This window comes from Lissotriton helveticus, chromosome 9 (genome assembly GCF_964261635.1).
Source record: "Lissotriton helveticus chromosome 9, aLisHel1.1, whole genome shotgun sequence".
NCBI lineage: Eukaryota > Metazoa > Chordata > Amphibia > Caudata > Salamandridae > Lissotriton > Lissotriton helveticus.
Window position 1 is genome coordinate 427,459,579 of NC_136070.1, and position 15,584 is coordinate 427,475,162.

Consider the following 15,584-nt stretch of genomic DNA (forward strand, 5'->3'; position numbering starts at 1 on the left):
ATCAGAAACTGTACAGCTCAGCGAGCTGAAATAAGATCTTTAAAGATGGCGCTTGAAAATTGCGATCGCGAATTCCCCACACTAATAGTGTGCGATTCGCATTACTGCGTCAAGTCTTACAATAATGACATGCAGACATGGATCAAAAACGGTTACAAAGATGAGACTGGTGCCACAATAAAACATAAAAAACTTTGGGAACAAGTAGCTCTTTTGCAGATAGTACTACAAAAGACTCACGTGATACATACACTGAGTCATCAACGTGATGGCGTTCACGTTGCAGGGAATTCATTGGCTAACAGAGCCACAGCGGCAGCTGTCAAACCGGCTTCCGTAGCTACAAAAAAGCGTACTAAAAAACAAATAGACGGTGAAACGCTACTAGCAGTGAGAGCCTCAATGAAAGGTAACTATGCGGCGTTACCTCTAAATTATCCACTCGGAAATAAATACATAATTGATGCGAACTCCGTTCCTTTTGCTCAAATCCCTGGAGTGGGAGGATAGAGTAATTCCAAACACGAACCGAGGGCTTACTTGATTCAAGAAGCACACATGGGACAGGGTCTGAGGCACCAAGAGATCTTGAAATCTGTAATAGAATTACAATCACAATACTGGTGGCCGGGGATGAACGTGCAAATTTACAACTTTGCAACGAATTGTCAGAACTGCAATAGAGATTGCAGTGGTGAACCAGATGAGACACCAGCCCAGATACCTTTATTAGAAAGCATTAGGCGATCTATACGCAAAAATCCAGAAGGAAAAAGGCGATCCCATAATTATTAAGACGAGATTCATTTAGATATAGGCCCCAGGGCTTGGCTGACGCCAGAACTGTTATAAAAGATTTGCGAGTCTTTATCGGCACATACGCAATTGGCATGCTACATTCTGACCAGGGTCCTGCGTTTAGCTCTCGCGCTTACAAGGAGGCCATGGCCAGCATGGGCATTGCATTGCGGTACTCTTCCCCCTTCCATCCTGAGGGTAATGCGGTAGTGGAAAGAAAAAACGTGACATAAAGCAATCTATAACGGCAAGGGTATTAGGTTCGGGTGATGGGTGGGTCAAACATCTAACAAGTGTCCAACGTAGTCTTAACAATCTGCCAAGAAATTCTCTAAGAGGTATCACTCCATACAAAATATTGTTCGGTACTAGAATGAAAATCCAGGACTTAGATTGTCAGACTTCAGTGGTAAGAGAAAAAGCCTTTGATATCAAAGATCGTTTGGCTGTTTTACAGGACTTAAATGAAACAAGAAGAAGTCTAAGTAACATAAAGTTAAAGCCAACAGCCACTGAAGAGAAACCACCTGTTCCAACAAGACCTGTCTGGATTCCAAAGATTGAGGATCTAGTCAGAGAGAAGATCGCGGTGAAGAAGGAATTTGGGCCTTCTTACAGAAAAGCAGTACCTATCTTAGCTGTCAGCGGAACAAGATCAGTAGTACTACCGCCCCTTGCTGGTAAAAAGGAGAACAGAGTTGTATCAATCGACCTGGTAAAACCACAATCATGTGGCCAATAATAAGTAGTAGGCCAAGTGGACTCCCAAGAAGTAGCAGAAGACCAAACTTTGCTACAATCCAAGAGGTTCAAACTGAGGGACTAATCACTTTTAATAAACCTACAGTAAATAAAAAAGGACTATGCAACAAAGCCATGGAACTTGTGCCTCTTGAAACCCAAATTCGTCAAGAAACACCTGTCTACAATGATGTAGCATCGGACTATACTAATGTACCAAAGAAAGATCCAAAGACTAAAGAAAATCCGGAAGCAATTCTAACAATTGACAGAACTGCATCTGGCTACTTCATCAATTTCGATGACTTTTCCGATGATCCAAGTGAACATGAAGAAACGCCAGCAACAAAAACTTTCAAAGAAAAAGTGACTGAACTCTTTCATCAACTAAAAGAAACATATCTGATTTCACCATGGATTGAATTATGGATTGTGTTAGGCGTACTTTTCCTCCTGCTTTGGCTCATCATGGTTTTATGTTTGGGTAGATTTATTGATGGAAAATATAGAACAATGGACACAGCAAGTCAGAACATCAACTTGGTCCTAAAGCCACACAGATCATCTCATATCGAGAAAAGAGAACTGTCATCAGTGAACATCACAGCCAATCTGATACCCGGTGGGGTAGCATGGGACAAAACGGATTATGAAATCTATGGCCCGATTGAGCTCTTGAAATATCCACATCAATTCAAGGTTTCCTTAAGTGACTTTGTAACACCAAGTACTTTCTCTGATGATTGGGACTTTGAAAATATTAAAATATTAATAATATGATGTCAGATTTATTAAAATATTAATATGATGTCAGATTTAGTAATATCAATTAAATTCACAGAACATGATTATTTGCAGGGTTCATCACACTATGAAGAAATGTACTGTTATAATCATTATGGTCATCACTATTTGCATAAATCTGCTCAACCTAGAAATGTTTTTACTTATAACCAATGGGAACATTGTCCAACACCGCCAAAAGGCAGCTCGAAAACATTTTATGAGAAATTCCGATATTTCTCAGGGTTTAACACAAGTGATGCAGAAACGTTTTATTTTAAAATGTTAAATATGACAAGAACTAAAACAATGTTGACAAATACTAAATTGATTTATTCTGAAAAATGTTATGATAAAATGACTACATTTGGTTTTGAATTTTGGAAAAACAACATTGAAACAAAAACCATCTGGGGTACAAAAGACTGGCAGGTACAAGGTCTAGAAGCATTATTTAGAGCCTGCATGATCCCAGAACAGATAATATTCCTGAATGACACCATTCAACAAAGAACCTCTCTTGGTTTAGCCAAGATAAAAGACTTGAACAAACCGTCTATTCCAAAGCCCATACCTGATAGTAATAGCACTACAGATGTGGAGATAGACGTATCCCATGTTTTTCACCAAAACATAACAAATCCTGATTGGAAAAAATGGTTGATCTGGCCCACAGACACAAATAACTGTCAAGATAGATTCCTGAACAAAATACAGGGGTTAAAGCAGAACAGGCCAGACCCAAGATATTCCCAGAGACAACATCCAGGGATAGTTACAACATACAGTGTAGGGAAACTATGCCTTGAATGGCTACAAAAATCCACGCTGGCTGAAATGAAGCAACACTTGACTTTACTTAAAGACGGTGCTGACTTGCGAGATTTCATACTGGGACCTCGCAAACAGCGTCAAAAACGTTTCATATACGCCGGTATATACGCTGCTTACAACGAGGCTTGGAAAGTAATGCAAATTGAAACTGCTGAAAAAATACGAGAAATTGATCGTATAAATTTGGAAAAATCACTTTCTATAGTGGACAATGGGTTAACGACCCTGTCCTCCAGAATTTATTCACTGGGCAGCATTGTATCATCTGCTATTGATATAATAGAGCAGGACTTGCTAATGTTACAACATGGTCAGTCCCAATTGCGTTCTATTGTACAACTTGGCTGGACGTTGCAAAACCTGCGTTCAGGCTACGTGCCATGGCGTTTATTCAACACAACGTCATTATTTTCTATCTTTAACCTTACTGATAAACAAATCAGTTTGGCACAAAAAGGAGCAGACTATACGATTCTGAGCATTGAAAAACTTGAGAGATTACCATTGACAATGTCAGAGAGACCTGTCATTGAATGGATAATACATGGAATAATTACAATTCCGATAACAACTTTTCAGTTTCAGTATTGCCAAAAGTATATACCAGCAGGCCTGTATGAAAGGTTGGGTAAAGGATACATCAAATCGACCTGGAATTTACCTTACACACATAAATGTTATAGTGAAGGGAAAAAAGAAGTATTTCTTAGTGGTAACAATTGTAAAAAATCACTAAGCGGTACACTTCTGTGTCAAGGTATTAACTTGCATGGAGCCTGCGAAGGTTCATCAAACAACCTTTCATGTCACCTGCACGGCACTCCTGCAACACAGATAGAGACTTTTTTCAGATAGCTTTCCAACTGCAGCTATATTCTAATAAGTGACCACAGCTGTTGTGGCATGGTGCCAGGAAAAGCCTATCTCGTAACCGTTACTTCCAGGGTCATTTGCTGGATGCAAGTATTGTATCCAAGCAGCAATCCAGACATGGAGGCGGCAATATGGCCTTCTTTGAATATCTCTTCTATTTGAATTGATACTTTAAGCAGAATGAAGTCTATTCTTTTACAGACAACTGTGCCTTTAACCTCGTCCAAAGAGACGTATGATCTGCAAGTTGCAAGGACAGCGGCAGAGATACATACCCTATTATCAACAAATTGCCCCGTGCATTTCGTAGAAATGTTAGGTCAAATCTTAAACATGTCTGATACCAGTGGCATCGCACATGTATTTAAGACAATTTTTTCGGGACTGTTAGCACCCTTTGAAACAGTTCTGGGCATTTTCCCGAATTTTGTGCATTCTTTATTCGGCGGCCTGCCTCTTCTTTTGGGACTCGTAGCAGGAATTTTATTTTTGATCCTTCTGCTCCGATATGGCAAGCCAAGCCACCGACAAAACTCCAGCTACGATGGAAGAAACGATCCTAGCAATACGTTACCGAGACCGAATCACTAAAGTCCTCGGATTAGCCCGGCTAAGAGATCTGAATACAACTTGGTTTCTTTCATTCAGACCAATCTGGCAAGATTGCATCTTACCTGTGCTTCGACGTCTGCTATGCGGAGAAGAATCCGTGTTGGACGTCTGTCTTACACTACCATCAGCAGTACCAACGGATGTCGATACTTTGCTTGGTTCGGTAACGGCTCATGCAACGTGTTGTCCCCAGTGGCTACCTATTCTGATGACGGCATTCGTTGAGACTTCACCATTACAATTAGGTGGCGGTGAAGTACGAGATGAAAGCAGCACCACACAGGTACAACCTTCTCTGAGCATTGCTGATCCCGACTTCGATGATGGCAATGATTCTCACATATGCACTATTGCAGCTTTTTCGAACTTGGTCGAACTTTCACCTACTGTTGTAGACCAATTTTTCGCAAGCCTGTCTGATATGATGTTCTCTCCTAACAACGAGAATAACTTTTAAAACAACGAGCACACAGCGTTCCCTGAACTCTGAATTCGGCCTTCAGTTTTTGAAAAACAACACTACTAAAAACAATTGGAACTATTTTTTCCCCTGAAAGGGAAATTATTTTTTCCACTTCCAAAATATTTACCTTTTTTTCTGGCACACGGTTCTCTGCTTAAAGTAGAACTATTCTTAGAGTACAGTACTTCTATTTTTAAACTCTAGAGACAATATTTTGATTCAGCCTCTAGCACATGTACAGTCTTGTATAAATATGTGATGAAATGGTCTTGACCTTCTTTTCTGTATTAAGAGCCATTTCATAAATGTAATTTTTGCAATTCATTCACCCAATATTCATATATGCATTTTCTGAATGATACCACTGCTTGAAAAACGTACAGTATAAATACTCATTTTCGTGTATATACCATATACCATTTCAAATGCAATTTATGTATTTTGGGGTGGGTTGGAAAACACATGCATCGTTATATGTTTAGTATTGCTTAGTATTTAGTAATGATGGACATTATACGTGGAGTGGGTGTTGTGAATGTATCTAGGACTCTAATTAAATATTCCCGATTCATGCGCTTATGTGGTTATAACAAAACATATCCTTATAAAGGCATAAGAATCATGTCCATATTTAGTCATAGCCAATGCAGTCCAAATACGGCAAGGCTACTCCCATAGACTCCTAGAAAGTACAACGCGTTCTTTAAACAAACCAAGCCTCCAGCAGCCCTGGAATTCCCCCTGCTTTTGTTTTGACTTGCACAAGAACTCCTGGAGTCCAGAGAGAACTGTAAGATCTTAGTGACGTCTTAAGTCCAACCTTACATCAAACCCGGCACCTTCCAGGTATAAATATACCAACGTTGCCTTAAGCAAACACACGTTGGTTTGGAGCAGAGCGGCTATCTACTTGCCCGATGCCCAGCTGATGTGAGTGCCGAAGGAAGCCGACCCTCCCATTTGACGCACTGAGAGAGACGCTGTCTTTTCTCCTGCCGAGAAATCCAGCTCCGGTGTTTCCAGTCACCCTTGCGGGTTGCTGGGAGATCGAGTCCTGAGAGAGAGATACAAGACCTCCTTCATTCTAAAACCAAGGTACGGAGCTGATTAGATCCTTATAGAATTCTTGACTCAGATTCTTGGCAAAAACCTAACTTAACTTAAACTGCAACTTACTTACTCCTTCCCACGTATTAGGCTTAGGTCAGGTACACCGGGTAGGCGTTTCTTAGAAGCACCAGTTGAGTACGTTTAGTTAATGATTTTATGTATGTATATATTTTATCCGTTTTAAAGTATCATATGGCTCAGAAACCATATCAATGCTTTTACAGTATTATTTCATAATACTACTTTTACTGTACCCACTTTACTTCATGATAAGTATTGCAATTGTGGCAACTCACTTCTCTTGCATGAGAAAGAGGACTGCTCAATAAATAACACCTTTTATTGAAAACGCCCGTCTCTCTATTTCTCTGCACTCTGGTGAAACTAAGTATGCACGATTGACTGAGTGAAATAACTATCTATTGTTTTCACACGACTGGAGATATACTCCTTGTTCTGGAGGGAGCAAAGTTGTCATGTTTATGCGGTTGTCAGAAACTAATCCCTTCTTGTCTAATCAGGAAAGTTAACTCCTTCCTGTTCATTCGAGAAAGTTTCTAGTGACCTCTGAGCTAGCTGGCATACCTAATTAAGTCTAACATATTCAGTAGAGACCTAGATGACCTCAGTCCTACGTCTAAACTATTGTTTGTTATTCCAATGTGCAGAGCCTATTGGGAATATAGGAACTACACTACAGCATCCTATAGGTTCCTCTTACAGGAGGTACAGAGGTTTTGAAGGTCGTCCTTTCGGACCTACAGGCAGCCTCAGCAGCAGCAAAATACCCTGAATAAGACCTATAGAGGCAAGAACAGAGGTCGTCCACAAGGTCGTCAGCCCTCCTCCTCCTTCTCTTCCTCCTCCTCCTCCTCCTCCTCCTCCTCCTCTACCCCCCTCCCTCTTGCCACAACAAAGCAGCCCTAGTTCCACCATTCTGGATCATGTTGGTCCTGTGGGGGGTCGGCTAACCCATTTTCTGCAAGATTGGGAATCTGTTACTACAGACCTTTGGGTTCTAAATCTTGTGGAAAGTGGGAATTCCCTCCAAATTACCCACCTTGCCAAAGGGCTTGCTCGGAGGACCACCTTCTTCTCCTGCAGGAGGAAGTTCGAACATTACTGAAAAAAGGTGCAATAGAGGTGGTTCCAGAGCTGGAAAGAGGTCAGGGATGCTACTTCCAGTATTTCCTGATACCCAAGAAGGATGGCAGGTTACGTCCAATCCTGGATCTCAGGATCTTGAACCTTTTTCTGAAGCAGGAGAAGTTCAAGATGCTCACCCTTGCGCAGGTTCTTCAAGCGCTGCAACAGGAGGACTGGATAGTGTCCATCGACTTGCAGGATGCGTATTTTCATATTCCAACCCTGAAGTCGCACACAAAGTATCTCCGTTTTACGGTAGGGTCGCAACACTATCAGTTTGTGATTCTCCCGTTTGGACTTACTACTGCACCGCGAGTCTTCACCAAGGTGGTGGCAGCCCATCTCAGGAGATTGGGGATTCTGATTTTCCCCTATCTGGACGACTGGCTGCCTTAGGCAGAGTCGCCAGAGAAGGTGCTTCATCATCTGCAAGTGACAACCCAGCTGTTGTACAAATTGGGTTTCTCGATAAATGTGCCCAAGTCTCAGCTGGTGCCGTCTCAGTGTAACCTGTTCATAGGGGTGGTACTGGACACTACTGTGTGTCGAGCATTCCCACCTCCACAAAGGATTCTCGACATTCAGGAAATGATCCCTTTGTTCTACAATGGAGCGGTTGTTCCAGTCTTGGTCTGTTTACTTCCTGCATTCTGTTGGTCAACCATGCATGCTGGCACATAAAGGCGCTCCCATGGTGCCTCCGCAGGCAGTGGTAACAGCACAACGGAGATCTCAGGGAGTCATTCAGGATCTACCGAGAAGCTGCAGCGGATCTGTCTTGGTGGAGCTTGGAGGGCAATCTGTCTCAGGGAAAGCCCTTCCATCTACCTCCATCGGTGGCCACAGTGCTCATGGATGCCTCCACTCTAGGGTGGGGTGCTCTTCTGGGGGATCTGGAGATCAAGGATCTTTGGTCTCCAGAGGAAAAGTTGCTTCACATCAGCCTTCTAGAGTTGCGGGCGATACGTTTGGCCTCAAGGCCTTCCTCCCTTCCTTTTGCGGTCAGTCGGTTCAAGTCCTGAGGGACAACACTATCGCGATGTGGTACGTCAACAAGCAGGGAGGAGTGGGGTCGCATTGTTTCTGGAGAGAGGCTCTGTGTCTCTGGTCCTGGGTTCAGGACCATCAGATATGTCTGATGGCAAATCTGGCCGTAGTTCTGAACGTGCGTGCAGTCTCAGTGGGCAGTTCTCTGCCGACCTCGAGTGGAGGCTTCATCCGGAGGTGGTTTGTTCCGTCTTTCGGACGTGGGGAACTCCTCAGGTTGACCTGTTTGCCACTCACGAGAACGTTCATTCTGCAGTCTCCAGTATCTGATGCGGGGAGCTTTGGGGGACGCATTTCAGTTCAGTTGGAGCTCTCAAATCCTTTACGCGTTTCCTCCCATACCCTTGATTCCTCGGGTTCTGAGGAAGATTCGCGGAGACCGGGCCCAAGTCATTTTGATCACCCCGGATTGGCCAATTAGGGTGTGGTACACAGATCTACTTCACCTCTCGACGCAACCTCCGCTCCGCCTCCCTCTCAGGGCAGACCTCATCTCGCAGGGGCAGGTTCTACACCGCCAACTCCAGTACTTACACCTTCATGCCTGGAGATTGAACGGGGCAACCTGAATTATTTCTCTCTCCCGCCTGACGTGGTGGACATTATACTATCGGCCAGGCGACACTCCACCAAGTCTATCTATTCCTATAGGTGGTCCCAATTTGTCCATTGGTGTGGGGAGAAATCCGCTCGCTTATCCAACATCCTTCAGTATGCTTTCTCTTTAGCCCAGCAGGGTTTTGCTGTGGCTACTGTGAAGGGCTATTTATCAGCTTTGTCGGAGTTCATTTGCTTGCTGGATCAGCCATCTTTGTTCAAGTCACCCATTGTGTTAAGGTTCATTAAGGGCCTTACTAACAAGTTTCTGCCCACTCCCTTTATGGTGCCTCAATAGGACTTAAATCTTGTCTTACTTGATGGGTTCTCCCTTTGAGCCCTTGCACAAGTGTCCCTTGAGACTATTGTCTTTTAAAACAATATTTCTTGTTGCCATTACCTCGACAAGGAGGGTAGGTGAGCTTCAAGTTCGAAACCCCCGTTCTTGACCATTCATGCTGATAGAATGGTACTCATGACCAGGGCTGCTTTTCTGCATAAGGTGGTAACTCCCTTCCATCTGGGGCTGTCCATTACCCTTCCTACCTTCTATCCTCCCCCTCACCCTTCCAAGGAGGAGGTGCGGCTTCACTGCTTGGAACCTAAAAGGGCGGTGAGTTTCTACCTCGATAGAACTAAAGACTTTCGTGTGGATGACCAGCTCTTCGTGGGCTTCATTGGCTGCAGGAAAGGCAGAGCAGTGCCCAAGCGTACCCTTTCCAGATGGATTATCTTGTGCATCAAGATCTGTTACTCTTTGACTGGTAAGGATCCTCCAGAGGGTATAAGAGCTCACTCTACCAGACCAAAGTCTTCTACATCTGCCTTGTCTAGAGGTGTTCATGTGGAGGACATTTGTAGAGGAGCAACTTGGGCCTCCCTCCACACTTTCGCAAAGCATTACTGCTTAGATACCGTGATGAGGAGAGTCGGTCACTTTGTGGGTTCCGTCCTTCAGGACTTTTTGGTATAGAAGGGTGGACACCCTCCTCCAGGAGTGGGGACTGCTGTGGGACTCTGTTCACAAGGTGAGGAATCCACTGGCAGATGTATCCATTAGAAGAACAAGTTACTTACCTTCGGTAACACTTTTTCTGGTGGATACAGTATCAGCCTGTGGATTCCTCACTGACCCACCCGCCTCCCCATTGTTCACCCTTGTATACCTGCAATGTTGATAATTTCTATCTGTTACTTTCAATGGAAGTATTTTATTCTTTTTGCTTTGCTGCATTGATTTCACCGTGTGTATGTTGGTTTGAATACTGTGTACTGTGTATACTGTATATATCTGAAAGAAACAGTAGCAATACCCTTGCGCGTCGGTAGGCGTCGTCTGCGGCTCTGCGTCCGTCGTCGGCGTAGTTGGCGCCGTGATGACTTCGTCGGAGTACTTAGACGCGGCCCTCGCACGCTGACCTCAGTTCTTATTTTTTCCGCACCAGCAAGCGCCGTACTGGAAGAAGTGGTACCCTTAGTCAATTTTTGACTAAACTTTTTCGATCATTTTTGATCTTTCTTCGAAGTCGAACGACTCCGACGGTGCCGGTAGGGATGCCCGGGTTCAAGCCCTGCGTCAACTGCAGCCGACTGATGTCGGTTACCGACCCCCATCGCCGGTGTCTACATTGCCTGGGGCCCGACCACGATGGCAAGTCGTGCCCCGACTGCCGGGCCTTGACGTCGTAGGCTAGGCGGGAGCAGTCCCGCAAGCACCTCGAGCTCTGGCAGTCGGCCCGCGCTGTTCGAGGTCCCGCTACGGAAGGAGGTTGACGGACCGGTCGTGGGGCCGAAGTCATCACGGCTCAGAGGGTCGACACCACTCCTCGAGCTCCAAGTCCTCAGGTAAGAGGCACAAGAAGTCAAAGAGGCGACATCTCTCTTCCGACTCACCCCCGACGCTCACGCGACACGGCCGGGGGTTCGGGCGACACCGCCCACGCGGCTCTGACGGAGCCACACAGGCGTTGCGGCCTGCTCCATACCCGCCGGTCCCTGGGCAGAACGCGACGCCGGAGGAGATCGATGCCTTCCTCACGGCCATGAGGTCGCTCACTCCTCCGTCGGGTTCCGCGGCATATTCAGGCCAAGCGGTTCCGACTGGGAGCCCAAGCGGGCCGGGTGCTATGGCCCCGGCGCTGTCTGGTGCTTTGGCCCCTGCGCCATCGGGTGCTTCGGCCCCGGCGCCATCGGTGACTTCGGTCCCGACGGCGCAGGGCCCAGTTGGATCCGGTTCCGGATCCGGGTCGTCGCCGGTCGACCCTACGACCTCGCCGGCGCCGGCCCCTAGGGTGTCCGATGCCGCATTCGACGTCGAGAGAAGACTTTTTCTTTTATGACCCCGGCCCCATCATTTGACCATGAGTACCAGGAGATGGGTGGCGAGGTGGATTGGGAGGGGTCTGAGGACCCTCTGGCACGTGAGTGCCAGTCTTATCAGTTCTGGGCAGGTGAGCTAGGGGATGCCAGTGGTTTGGACACTTCGCCAGACACTGGTTTTGTCTCCCCTCCTACCGTGGCTACGGAGGAGGGGGCTGCCTATAGTGTGGTGTTGACGTGGGCGGCCAAGGCCTTATCCCTTGAACTCCCCGTCGCAGCCGTGAGGACTAACCTCCTCACTGAGATCCTTAAACCGCAAGCAAGCTCTTCGGAGCCTCTGTTGCCGTTTAATGAGGCCTTGTCTGACGTTCTTCTGGGCACCTGGTCCAGGCCCGCTACAGGTCCCCCTGTAGATAGGAGCATGGCCAGATGCCACCGCCCGGCTCCGGGCGACCCTTGCTTCCTGTCCATCCACCCCATTCCCGAGAGCCTGTCATACAGGCCTCTAACTCCCAGACCACATTCCCGACGGCTCCTGCCGATCGGGAATCCAAGAGGTACGAACAGTATGGTAAGAAGATGTTCTCCTCACTGAGTTTGGGGTTGCGGTCAGTTAACACTGAGTGCCACTTGGGCCGTTATACCCACTCTCTGTGGGACACGGTCGCGGACGTGCTGCCACAATGTCCGGAGGAGGCCTGGACTAAACTTGCCCAAGCCCTTGCGGAGGGTCGAGATGCGGCAAGGTATTCCATTCGGTGTGGGTTGGATACAACGGACTCGCTAGGCAGAGCGATGGCAACGATGGTGGCGATTCGTCGCCACGCCTGGCTGAGGTCCGCCAACTTTTCGGCTGATGTCCAAAATACCCTTATGGACATGCCGTTTGATGGCCGTCGCCTCTTTGGCGACAAGGCAGACAGTGCGCTTGAGCGCTTTAAGGACTCCAGGGCTACGGTCAAGTCCTGCTGCCTTTCGCTCCTTTCGTGGCCAAGGAAGGGGCGCCCCCACACGTCCTGCCAGCCACGGGCCGCAGACTAACATCCAGCGCGGTGGCAGATGTGGTAACCGCCGCGGTGCCCGGGGACAACGGCGAGGCCAGTCCACATCCACCCCCACAGCATCCGCCTCAATGCCCTCCTAGTCCGAGCTTTCAGGCCCTCGTGATGCCAGTGGGGGGGCAGGATTCGCCATCACCTCCTCCACTGGCGCGACATCACATCGGACAGGTGGGTACTGCAAATCATCCGAAGGGTCTACTCCCTTCCCTTCGAGGCGACCCCTCCAGACATGCCACCGCAGTACCACCGCGTGTCGGGGGATCACTTGAATCTTCTGCGAGAGGAAGTTACGGCCCTCTTGGCCAAGGGGGCCATCAAGTGCATTCCTGGGCCAGAAGTAGGGTGTGGTTGTTACTCCCACTACTTTCTGGTTCCCAAGGAGGACAAAGGGGGCCTACGCCCTATCTTGGACCTGCGGAACGTCAACGGCTTCCTCCGGAAGGAGAAGTTCAAGATGCTGACACTGGCTCAGGTCTTGGCTGCCCTGGACCCGGGAGACTGGATGGTAGCGTTGGACTTGCAGGACGCCTATTTTCACATCCCCGTCCTGCCGGCCCACTGGCGCTACCTGCTGTTCATGGTAGGCCAAGAGCACTTTCAGTTTTCCGTGCTCCCCTTCGGCCTTACCATTGCCCCACGGGTGTTCACGAAAGTGATGGCGGTGGTCGCAGCTCATCTGCGCAGGTTAGGGGTTTCAGTCTTCCCCCTACCTCGACGACTGGTTGTTGAAGGCGGGCTCGCCCCAGACAGTCGTCAGCCACCTCCAGACTATGGCAGACCTCCTGCACCTGCTGGGGTTCACCATCAATGTGCCGAAGTCACACCTGTGTCCCTCTCAGAAGCTCCTCTTCATCGGAGTAGTTCTAGACTCGGCCCAGTTTCGGGTTTATCCTCCCGAACAGCGGGTACGGGATATTCAGGCTCTGATTCCGATCTTTCAGCCGTTATCCCGAGTCTCGGTCAGGTTGACGCTGCGGCTTCTGGGGCTGATGGCCTCCTGCATCCTTTTGGTGCATCACGCCAGGTGGCGGATGCGGGCTCTGCAGTGGGACCTGAGGTTTCAGTGGGCCCAGCATCAGGGCAACTTGTCTGACCATGTCTTGATCTTGGAGGGCACTGCAAAACAGTTGCAGTGGTGGCTCACGGACCGCGATTGGGTCAGCGGCAGATCCCTCTCCCTACCCCAACCGTAGCACGTTGTTGTGACGGACGCGTCCCTCCAGGGCTGGGGGGGGGCACATGGGAGAGGCAGAGATCAGAGGCCTCTGGTCTCCGGTGGAGTCCCGGCTCCACATCAACCTTCTGGAGCTGCGGGCGATCCGGCTTACACTGAAGGTATTCCTCCCCTCCGTCCGGGGGAGTGTAGTGCAGGTGTTCACGGACAACACCACCGCCATGTGGTACTGCAACAAACAGGGCAGGGTGGGGTCGTGGACCCTGTGCCAGGAGGCTCTACGCCACTGGCAGTGGCTGGAACATCAGGGCGGGACCCTGGTGGTTCAACACCTGGCAGGTTCCCTGAACGCCAGGGCGGACGAACTCAGCCATCGGTGCATGATGGATCACGAATGACGTCTGAACTCGGACGTGGCGCAAGGCCTCTTTCAGCAGTGGGGAGAGCCTTGGTTAGATCTATTCGCCACAGAAGAGAAGGCGCAACGTCATCAGTTCTGTGCGTTGGAATTTCCAAGGCGGCACTCGCTTGGAGACGCTTTTCGTTGCGAGTGGAGTTGCGGTCTGTTGTACGCCTTTCTGCCTATACCACTTCTGCCCAGAGTGCTAAAGAAGATCAGACGTGACCGGGCCCAAGTCGTCCTTGTGGCTCCAGACTGGGCACGAAGATACTGGTATCCCGAGCTACTCAGCATGTCAGTCGATCCCCCGATTCGTCTGCCTCTTCAGTAGGACCTTCTGTCGCAGCAGCAGGGGACAGTCCTCCACCGAACCTGTCCAGTATCCACTTACATGCGTGGAGATTGAGTGGCGGCAGTTGAGGCCATTTGACTTGCCTCCTGAAGTCAATAATGCGATTCTGGCAGCCAGGCGTCCCTCCACAAAATTGGTATACGCCTGCAGGTGGAACAAATTTGTGGCATGGTGCACTGCAAGGGCTGTGGATCCCCTTTCTGCCCCTCTTTCAGAGGTTCTCCTCTTTCTTCTTTCTTTTGCCCAGCAGGACACTGCTCTGGGTACTCTGAAGGGCTACCTCTCGGCCATTTCCGCCTTCTTAAGGCTCCCTGATCAGCCTTCCTTGTTCAAGTCCCCAGTTGTAAATAGGTTTTTGAAGGGCATCACTCATATGTTTCCTGCTGTTCCTCTCGTGATACCTCAGAGGGACTTGAACCTTGTTCTGATGTATCTGATGTGCGCTCCCTTCGAATCACTTCATAACTATCCTCTCAGTCTCCTTACTCTTTTTTTTTTTTTAAACTTTATTCGTGAATGCATATTACCAACGTAGCATACATTGTCATCTTAAACATGTCATACATCACGGTTTTCAATTTTCTCCCAATCTACAACCCAGAGTCAGAGCGCCATCTGCTGAGTCTTTCCATCCAATTTTGCATACAGTAGTAGCAGTCTCTGTGAACTTCAGGGGCTGTTCCGTCCCTTCCCTAGCCCCTCCCCAACTATCCCTCCCCCACCCCCAACTATCCCTCCCCCACCCGTCTAACTCTGGTGCTTAATTCCTCCTGTCCAATCGGTCTGCGCTCCCCAGCGCTGTTCAGTCTCTATTAGGATTTTGCAATGAAACCTTCTCCAACCAACCCCCACTCTTCTCAGTGCCTTTCACGTGTCACCATAGTTCCTCCAGGTCTCAGTGTGCTCAGGTGTCCTGGGACAAGGGCTGGTTAATACCCTCCAATGTTAGTAGCATAGTCTCCCAGTCCATTGCCATCGGAATTTTTCGCCTCCCCCATTCTTCCTCCTTTCTAAGGGCAGTACTCTCTGCCTTACCCCATTTCACTACGTCAATTCGCCATGCCTCCGCCCTAGGCGCTCTCGGGGATTTCCACTGCATTGTGATTTTCCTGATCGCTAGGAGGAGGGCCAAGTCTACAAATCTCAGCTTGGGTTTTAGTGTCTTAGGGCGAGGCCGGGCACCAACTAGGCAATACAATGCACTGTCCTTTACCTGAATCTCTGACACCTCTCGTAGTGTCTGACACACCTCACTCCAGTACTCCCTCAACCGT